This window comes from Cupressus sempervirens, chromosome 2 (genome assembly GCF_028749045.1).
Source record: "Cupressus sempervirens isolate cs-2001-9-10 chromosome 2, ASM2874904v1, whole genome shotgun sequence".
Classification (NCBI taxonomy): domain Eukaryota; kingdom Viridiplantae; phylum Streptophyta; class Pinopsida; order Cupressales; family Cupressaceae; genus Cupressus; species Cupressus sempervirens.
In genome coordinates, this window is record NC_143119.1 from 559,569,912 (window position 1) to 559,579,867 (window position 9,956).

Genomic DNA, 9,956 nt, shown 5'->3' on the forward strand with positions numbered 1-9,956 from the left:
CCGATCGTGTGCGCGGCGCTGTGCCAGGGATCCGTCGTTTTGACGGCGGCAAGTCGGGACTGCCGCAACCCCCCGTTGCCTTGCCCAGGTGTGTTGACTCATTGCTTGGAGCGTTCTATGTTTAGGATGGGTGCACTCACATGATCCACTGACACAGCTCTCCCATGCGTCGCCTCCCACCTTTGCGAGGGGATGGGGCGGGGACACACCACAGCGTTCCTCGTCGCACCCATTGGGTGCTTGGGGTTCAGGATGTGTCAACACCCAACAACACACAGGTGCATCGCGCACCTTAGAAATCCAAAGAACGAAGTGCGAGCCAGCGCCTTGCATGCTTGGGTCGCCGAAAGGCAAAAACAAAATAGAATCACGACTATCGGAAACGGATATCTCGGCTCTCGCCACGATGAAGAATGTAGCAAAATGCGATACTTAGTGTGAATTGCAGAATCCCATGAATCATCAAGTCTTTGAACGCAAGTTGCGCCCGAGGCCTCGGCCAAGGGCACGTCTGCGTGGGCGTCGCACTGCAAAATTTTGCCCTCCCCGGCGAGGAGCGGAGATGGCCGTCCGTTTCCGCAAGTGGCGCGTGGTCGGCTGAAATGAGCACGAGGTCCGTCGATCTGTCGCGACGAGTAGTGGCTCGCAAAGGCCGGCATTGGTTTGCGCTGATCGAACGATTCCTTGCAAGGAACTTTATTCTAGGCTCAGCGGCCCGCCGCAGTGCAGGCATTGCTGCATCTCTACCGTGTCCCCAATTCAGGCGTGAGTACCTACTGAGTTTAAGCATATCAATAAGCGGAGGAAAAGAAACTTACCAGGATTCCCCTAGTAACGGCGAGCCAACCGAGAAGAGCCCAGCATGAAAATCGACGGCCGCGCCTGTCGAATTGTAGTCTGTAGAAGCGTCCTCAGTGAGGGACTAGGCCCAAGTCCCCTGGAAGGGGGCGCCGGAGAGGGTGAGAGCCCCGTCGGGCCCAGACCCTGTCGCACCACGAGGCACTGTCGGCAAGTCGGGTTGTTTGGGAATGTAGCCCTAATCGGGTGGTAAATTCTATCCAAGGCTAAATACGGGCGAGAGATCGATAGTGAACAAGTACCGCGAGGGAAAGATGAAAAGGACTTTGAAAAGAGAGTTAAAGAGTGCTTGAAATTTTTGGGAGGGAAGCAGATGGAGGCTGACGATGTGTCCCGGTCGGATGCGGAACGGTGTGAGCCGGTCTGCCGCTCGGTTCGGGGGACGTGCCAGCGCAGGGTGTCGCGGCGGCACAAGCGCGACCTTCTGGTCGCACAAATACTTCCGTCACAGCGGTCGAGGAGTGAAGTGCGCGCCTTTACGGCAGGCTCTCGGGCACCTGTGCACTCGTGGCGCTGGCCAGCGGGCTTTCCATTCGACCTGTCTTGAAACACGGACCAAGGAGTCTAACATGTGTGCGAGTTGGCAGGTTGGGAAAACTCGCGAGGCGCAAGGAAGCTAACTGGCGAGATCCCACAAAGGGTGTTGGTTGATTAAGACAGTAGGACGGTGGTCATGGAAGTCAAAATCTGCTAAGGAGTGTGTAAAAACTCACCTGCCGAATCAACTAGCCCTGAAAATGGATGGCGCTGAAGCGCGCAACCTATACTCGGCCGTCGGGGCAAGTGCCAGGCTCCGATGAGTAGGAGGATGCGGGGGTTGTTGCGAAATGTTGAGTGTGAGCCTGGGTGGACCGGCCCCCGGTGCAGATCTTGGTGGTAGTAGCAAATATTCAAATGAGAACTTTGAAGACTGAAGTGGGGAAAGGTTCCATGTGAACAGCACTTGGACATGGGTTAGTCGATCCTAAGAGATGGGGAAACCCTGTTTCAAGGGCGCACTTTGCGCGATCATCGAAAGGGAATCGGGTTAATATTCCCGAACCGGGACGTGGCGGCGGACGGTAATGTTATAAAATCTGGAGACGTCGGCGGGGGCCCCAGGAAGAGTTATCTTTTCTTTTTAACAACCTGCCCACCCTGAAATTGGTTCAACTGGAGATAGGGTCCAGCGGCTGGAAGAGCACTGCACATCCTGCGGTGTTCGGTGCACCTTCGGCGGCCCTTGAAAATCTAGAGGACCGAGTACCATTCACGCCCGGTCGTACTCATAACCGCATCAAGTCTCCAAGGTGAACAGCCTCTGGTCAATAGAACCATGAGTCGCCTAACCATATTGACTCAATGAGTCGCCTCACCATGTTGACTCTTTGAGCCCGCTCGCCGCGTCACCTCACCAAGTTGACTCGAGTACGTTGCCAAGTCGACTCTTTAAGTTCGCTCACCGGGTCGACTCGCCAAGTTAGCTCACCATGTCATCTCAACGAACCAACTCGCCGAGTCGCCTCACCACGTCGGCTCTCTAATACCACTCGCCAAGTCGCCCCACCAACTCGCCCCGTTAGGCCCACTCACCACATCGCCCCATTAGGCCCACTCTCACCAAGTGGACTCTTTAAGTCTGCTCATAAAGTCGAGCCACCAAGTACTCTCACCAAGTTGACTCTTTAAGTCCTTTCATCGAGTCACCCCACCAAGTACTCTCACCAAGTCAACTCTTTAGGTCCGTTCATAGAGTCACCCCACCAAGTCGACCCTTCAAGTGCGTTCATCAAGTCACCCCACCAAGTCGACTCTTTAAGTTCATTCATCAAGTCACCCTGCAAGGTCAGCCCACAAATTACTCTCACCAAGTTGACTCTTTAAGTTCGTTCATCAAGTCACCCCGCCAGGTCAGCCCACCAAGTGGACTCTTTAAGTTCGTTCATGAAGTCACTCTGCCAAGTCGGCCCACCAGGTCGACTCTTCAAGTTCGTTCATCAAGTCACCCCGCCAGGTCAGCCCACCAACTACTCTCACCAAGTCGACTCTTTAAGTTTGCTCACCAAGTCACCCCGCCAGGTCAGCCCACCAAGTACTCTCACCAGGTCGACTCTTTAGGTTTGTTCATCAGGTCACCCCACCGAGTACTCTCACCAAGTTGACTCTTTAAGTTCGTTCATCAAGTCACCCCGCCAGGTCGGCCCACCAAGTACTCTCACCAAGTCGACCCTTTAAGTTCGGTCATCAACTCACCCCGCCAGGTCGGCCCACCAAGTACTCTCACAAAGTCAACTCTTTAGGTTCGTTCATCAATTCACCCCGCCAGCTCGGCCCACCAAGTTCTCTCACCAGGTCGACTCTTTAAATTCATTCATCAAGTCACCCTGCCAGTTCAACCCACCAAGTACTCTCACAAAGTCAACTCTCTAAGTTCGTTCATCAAGTCACCCTGCCAGGTCAGCCCACCAAGTACTCTCACCAAGTCACCCCGCTAGTTCTACCCACCAAGTCGACCCTTTAAGTTTGTTCATCAAGTCACCCGGCCAAGTCGGCCCACCAAGTCGACTCTTTAAGTCCGTTCATCAAGTCACATGACCAGGTCAGCCCACCGAGTACTCTCACAAAGTCGACTCTTTAAGTTTGTTCATCAAGTCACCCGGCAGGGTCGGCCCACCAAGTACTCTCACCAAGTTGACTCTCTAAGTCCATTCATCAAGTCACCCTGCCAGGTCAGCCCACCAAGTTGAATCTTTAAGTCCGTTCATCAAGTCACCCCACCAAGTACTCTAACCAAGTTGATTCTTTGAGTGTGTTCATCAAGTCACCTGACCAACTACTCTCACCAAGTCGACTCTTTAACTATGTTCATCAAGTCACCCCACCAAGCACTCTCACCACGTCAACTCTTTAGGTCCATTCATAAAGTCACCCCACCAAGTCGACCCTTCAAGTGCGTTCATCAAGTCACCCCACCAAGTACTCTCACAAATTCGACTCTTTAAGTCTTTTCATCAAGTCACCACACCAAGTACTCTCACCAAGTCAACTCTTTAGGACCGTTCATCAAGTCACCTCGCCAAGTCGACCCTTGAAGTCCGTTCATCAAGTCACCCCACCAAGTACTCCCACCAAGTTGACTCTTTCAGTCAGTTCACGAAGTCACCCAACTAGGTCGGCCCACCAAGGACTCTCACCAAGTCGACTCTCTAAGTCTGTTCATCAGGTCACCCCAATGAGTACTCTCACCAAGTCAACTCTTTAGGTCTGTTCATCAAGTCACCCCGCAAAGTCGACCCTCTAAGTTCGTTCATCAAGTCACCCGACCAAGTCGACTGTTTAAGTCCTTTCATCAAGTCACCCCGCCAAGCTGACTCTTTAAGTCCGTTCATCAAGTCATCAGAACAACTACTCTCACCAAGTCGACTCTATAAGTCCGTTCATCAAGTCGGCCCACCAAGTACTCCCACCAAGTCGACTCTTTAAGTCTGTTCATCAGTTCACCCCGCCAAGTACTCTCACCAAGTCAACTCTTTAGGTCCGTTCATCAAGTCACCCTGCCAAGTTGACCCTTTAAGTCCGTTCATCAAGTCGCCCCGCCGAGTTGCTTCTCTAAGCCCACTCACCATGTCAGCTCGTCAGGTCGGCTCACCAAGTCGACTATTCAAGTAGGCCCACCAAGTTGCCTCAAGGATAGCTCCTCACCATGAGTCACCTCACCAAGTTGACTCAATGAGTCACCTCACCATGTTGACTCTTTGAGCCCGCTCGCCGGGTTGCCTCACCAAGTCGACTCGAGTACGTTGCCAAGTCGACTCTTTAAGTTCGCTCGCTGGGTCGACTCCCCAAGTCAGCTCACCATGTCATCTCAATGAACCAACTCGCCGAGTCGCCTCACCACGTCGGCTCTCTAATACCACTCACCAAGTCGCCCCACCAACTCGCCCCGTTAGGCCCACTCTCACCAAGTGGACTCTTTAAGTCTGCTCATAAAGTTGAGCCACCAAGTACTCTCACCAAGTCGACTCCTTAAGTCCTTTCATAGAGTCACCCCACCAAGTACTCTCACCAAGTCAACTCTTTAGGTCCGTTCATAGAGTCACCCCACCAAGTCGACCCTTCAAGTGCATTCATCAAGTCACCCCACCAAGTCGACTCTTTAAGTTCATTCATCAAGTCACCCCGCCAGGTCAGCCCACAAATTACTCTCTCCAAGTCGACTCTTTAAGTTCATTCATCAATTCACCCCGCCAGGTCGGCCCACCGAGTGGAAACTTTAAGTTTGTTCATGAAGTCACTCTGCCAAGTCGGCCCACCAGGTCGACTCTTTAGGTTCGTTCATCAAGTCACCCCACCAGGTCAGCCCACCAACTACTCTCACCAAGTCGACTCTTTAAGTTTGCTCACCAAGTCACCCTGCCAGGTCGGCCCACAAAGTACTCTCACCAGGTCGACTCTTTAGGTTTGTTCATTAGGTCACCCCACCGAGTACTCTCACCAAGTTGACTCTTTAAGTTCGTTCATCAAGTCGCCCCGCCAGGTTGGCCCACCAAGTACTCTCACCAAGTCGACCCTTTAAGTTCGGTCATCAACTCACCCCGCCAGGTCGGCCCACCAAGTACTCTCACAAAGTCGACTCTTTAAGTTTGTTCATCAATTCACCCCGCCAGCTCAGCCCACCAAGTTCTCTCACCAGGTCGACTCTTTAAGTTCGTTCATCAAGTCACCCCGCCAGTTCGACCCACCAAGTACTCTCACAAAGTCGACTCTCTAAGTTCGTTCATCAAGTCACCCTGCCAGGTCAGCCCACCAAGTACTCTCACCAAGTCACCCCGCTAGTTCGACCCACCAAGTCGACCCTTTAAGTTCGTTCATCAAGTCACCCGGCCAAGTCGGCCCACCAAGTCGACTCTTTAAGTCCGTTCATCAAGTCACGTGACCAGGTCAGCCCACCGGGTACTCTCACCAAGTTGACTCTTTAAGTTTGTTCATCAAGTCACCCGGCCAGGTTGGCCCACCAAGTACTCTCACCAAGTTGACTCTCTAAGTCTGTTCATCAAGTCACCCCGCCAGGTCAGCCCACCAAGTCGAATCTTTAAGTTCGTTCATCAAGTCACCCCACCAAGTACTCTAACCAAGTCGATTCTTCGAGTGCGTTCACCAAGTCACCTGACCAACTACTCTCACCAAGTCGAATCTTTAACTATGTTCATCAAGTCACCCCACCAAGCACTCTCACCACGTCAACTCTTTAGGTCCGTTCATAAAGTCACCCCACCAAGTCGACCCTTCAAGTGCGTTCATCAAGTCACCCCACCAAGTACTCTCACCAATTTGACTCTTTAAGTCTTTCCATCAAGTCACCACACCAAGTACTCTCACCAAGTCAACTCTTTAGGACCGATCATCAAGTCACCTCGCCAAGTCGACCCTTGAAGTCCATTCATCAAGTCACCCCACCAAGTACTCCCACCAAGTCGACTCTTTAAGTCAGTTCATGAAGTCACCCAACTAGGTCGGCCAACCAAGGACTTTCACCAAGTCGACTCTCTAAGTCTGTTCATCAGGTCACCCCACCGAGTACTCTCACCAAGTCAACTCTTTCGGTCCGTTCATCAAGTCACCCCGCAAAGTCGACCCTCTAAGTTCGTTCATCGAGTCACCCGACCAAGTCGACTGTTTAAGTCCTTTCATCAAGTCACCCCGCCAAGCCGACTCTTTAAGTCTGTTCATCAAGTCACCAGAACAACTACTCTCACCAAGTCGACTCTATAAGTCCGTTCATCAAGTACTCCCACCAAGTCAACTCTTTAAGTCCGTTCATCAGTTCACCCCACCAAGTACTCTCACCAAGTCAACTCTTTAGGTCTGTTCATCAAGTCACCCCGCCAAGTCGACCCTTTAAGTTCGTTCATCAAGTCGCCCCGCCGAGTTGCTTCTCTAAGCCCACTCACCATGTCAGCTCACCAAGTCGATTGTTCAAGTGCGTTGCCAAGTCAACTCTTTAAGTTCGCTCGCTAGGTTAGCCCGCCCAAGTCGCCTCTTTAAGTTCATTCGCCAGGTCGGCCCGCCCAAGTCGCATCAGCGGGCTAACTCGCCGAGTCACCTCACGAAGTTGACTCTTTAAGTGCGCTCACCAAGTCAGCTCACCAAGTCGACTCACCATCTCGCCTTGATAAGTTGGCTTGCCGAGTTACCCCACCAAGTCATCGGCTCTTTAAGCCCGCTCACCGTGTCAGCTCGTCAGGTCGGCTCACCAAGTCGACTAATCAAGTAGGCCCACCAAGTCGCCTCAAGGATAGCTCCTCACCATGAGTCGCCTCACCATGTTGACTCAATGAGTCGCCTCACCATGTTGACTCTTTGAGCCCGCTCGCTGGGTCGCCTCACCAAGTCGACTCGAGTACGTTGCCAAGTCGACTCTTTAAGTTCGCTCACCGGGTCGACTCGCCAAGTCAGCTCACCATGTCATCTCAACGAACAAACTTACCGAGTCCCCTCACCACATCAGCTCTCTAATACCACTCGCCAAGTTGCCCCACCAACTCGCCCCGTTAGGCCCACTCACCACATCGCCCCATTAGGCCCACTCTCACCAAGTGGACTCTTTAAGTCTACTCATAAAGTCGAGCCACCAAGTACTCTCACCAAGTCGACTCTTTAAGTCCTTTTATTGAGTCACCCCACCAAGTACTCTCACCAAGTCAACTCTTTAGGTCCGTTCATAGAGTCACCCCACCAAGTTGACCCTTCAAGTGCGTTCATCAAGTCACCCCACCAAGTCGACTCTTTAAGTTCATTCATCAAGTGACCCCGCCAGGTCAGCCCACAAATTACTCTCACCAAGTCGACTCTTTAAGTTCGTTCATCAAGTCACCCCGTGAGGTTGGCCCACCGAGTGGACTCTTTAAGATCATTCATGAAGTCACTTTGCCAAGTCGGCCCACCAGGTCGACTCTTTAAGTTCATTCATCAAGTCACCCCACCAGGTCAGCCCACCAACTACTCTTACCAAGTCGACTCTTTAAGTTTGCTCACCAAGTCACCCCGCCAGGTCGGCCCACCAAGTACTCTCACCAGGTCGACTCTTTAGGTTTGTTCATCAGGTCACCCCATCGAGTACTCTCACCAAGTTGACTCTTTAAGTTCCTTCATCAAGTCGCCTTGCCAGGTCGGCCCACCAAGTACTCTCACCAAGTTGACCCTTTAAGTTCGGTCATCAACTCACCCCGCCAGGTCGGCCCACCAAGTACTCTCACAAAGTCGACTCTTTAGGTTCGTTCATCAATTCACCCCGCCAGCTTGGCCCACCAAGTTCTCTCACCAGGTTAACTCTTTAAGTTCGTTCATCAAGTCACCCTGCCAATTCGACCCACCAAGTACTCTCACAAAGTCGACTCTCTAAGTTCGTTCATCAAGTCACCCTGCCAGGTCAGCCCACCGAGTACTCTCACCAAGTCACCCCGCTAGTTCGACCCACCAAGTCGACCCTTTAAGTTTGTTCATCAAGTCACCCGGCCAAGTCGGCCCACCAAGTCGACTCTTTAAGTCCGTTCATCAAGTCACGTGACCAGGTCAGCCCACCGAGTACTCTCACCAAGTCGACTCTTTAAGTTTGTTCATCAAGTCACCCGGCCAGGTCGGCCCACCAAGTACTCTCACCAAGTCAACTCTCTAAGTCCGTTCATCAAGTGACCCCGCCAGGTCGGCCCACCAAGTCGAATCTTTAAGTCCGTTCATAAAGTCACCCCACCAAGTACTCTAACCAAGTCAATTCTTCAAGTGCGTTCATCAAGTCACCCGACCAACTACTCTCAACAAGTCGACTCTTTAACTATGTTCATCAAGTCACCCCACCAAGCACTCTCACCATGTCAACTCTTTAGGTCCATTCATAAAGTCACCCCACCAAGTTGACCCTTCAAGTGCGTTCATCAATTCACCCCACCAAGTACTCTCACCAATTCGACTCTTTAAGTCTTTTCATCAAGTCACCACACCAAGTACTCTCACCAAGTCAACTCTTTAGGACCGTTCATCAAGTCACCTCACCAAGTCGACCCTTGAAGTCCGTTCATCAAGTCACCCCACCAAGTACTCCCACCAAGTCGACTCTTTAAGTCAGTTCACGAAGTCACCCAACCAGGTCGACCCACCAAGGACTCTCACCAAGTCGACTCTCTAAGTCTGTTCATCAGGTCACCCCACCGAGTACTCTCACCAAGTCAACTCTTTAGGTCCGTTCATCAAGTCACCCCGTAAAGTCGACCCTCTAAGTTCGTTCATCGAGTCACCCGACCAAGTTGACTGTTTAAGTCCTTTCATCAAGTCACCCTGCCAAGCTGACTCTTTAAGTCCGTTTATCATGTCACCAGAACAACTACTCTCACCAAGTCGACTCTATAAGTCCGTTCATCAAGTTGGCCCACCAAGTACTCCCACCAAATCGACTCTTTAAGTCCATTCATCAGTTCACCCCACCAAGTACTCTCACCAAGTAAACTCTTTAGGTCCGTTCATCAAGTCACCCCACCAAGTTGACCCTTTAAGTCCGTTCATCAAGTCGCCCCGCCGAGTTGCTTCTCTAAGCCCACTCACCATGTCAGCTCACCAAGTCGGTTGTTCAAGTGCGTTGCCAAGTCAACTCTTTAAGCTCGCTCGCCAGGTGAGCCTACCGAAGTAGCCTCTTTAAGTTCGTTCGCCAGGTCGGCCCGCCCAAGTCGCATCAGCGGGCTAACTCGCCGAGTCACCTCACGAAGTTGACTCTTTAAGTGCACTCACCAAGTCAGCTCACCAAGTCGACTCACCATCTCGCCTCGATAAGTTGGCTTGCCGAGTTACCCCACCAAGTCGTTGCCTCTTTAAGCTCGCTCACCGTGTCAGCTCGTCAGGTCGGCTCACCAAGTCGACTAATCAAGTAGGCCCACAAAGTCGCCTCAAGGATAGCTCCTCACCATGAGTCGCCTCACCATGTTGACTCAATGAGTTGCCTCACCATGTTGACTCTTTGAGCCCGCTCGCCGGGTCGCCTCACCAAGTCGACTCGAGTACATTGCCAAGTCGACACTTTAAGTTTGCTCGCCGGGTCGACTCGCCAATTCAGCTCACCATGTCATCTCAAC

At 52.1% G+C, this 9,956-nt stretch overlaps 1 non-coding gene and 1 pseudogene across 1 annotated transcript; both read left to right on the top strand.

Moving 5' to 3' along the window:
• Window positions 1-371: 371 nt before the first annotated feature.
• Window positions 372-525, top strand: LOC149573989 (5.8S ribosomal RNA). The gene has a single exon (XR_016361138.1). It is a non-coding gene; the product is annotated as a 5.8S ribosomal RNA (ribosomal RNA).
• A 224-nt stretch (window positions 526-749) lies between these two features.
• On the top strand, window positions 750-2,179 carry LOC149573990 (25S ribosomal RNA; annotated as a pseudogene).
• The last annotated feature ends 7,777 nt before the right edge of the window (window positions 2,180-9,956 follow it).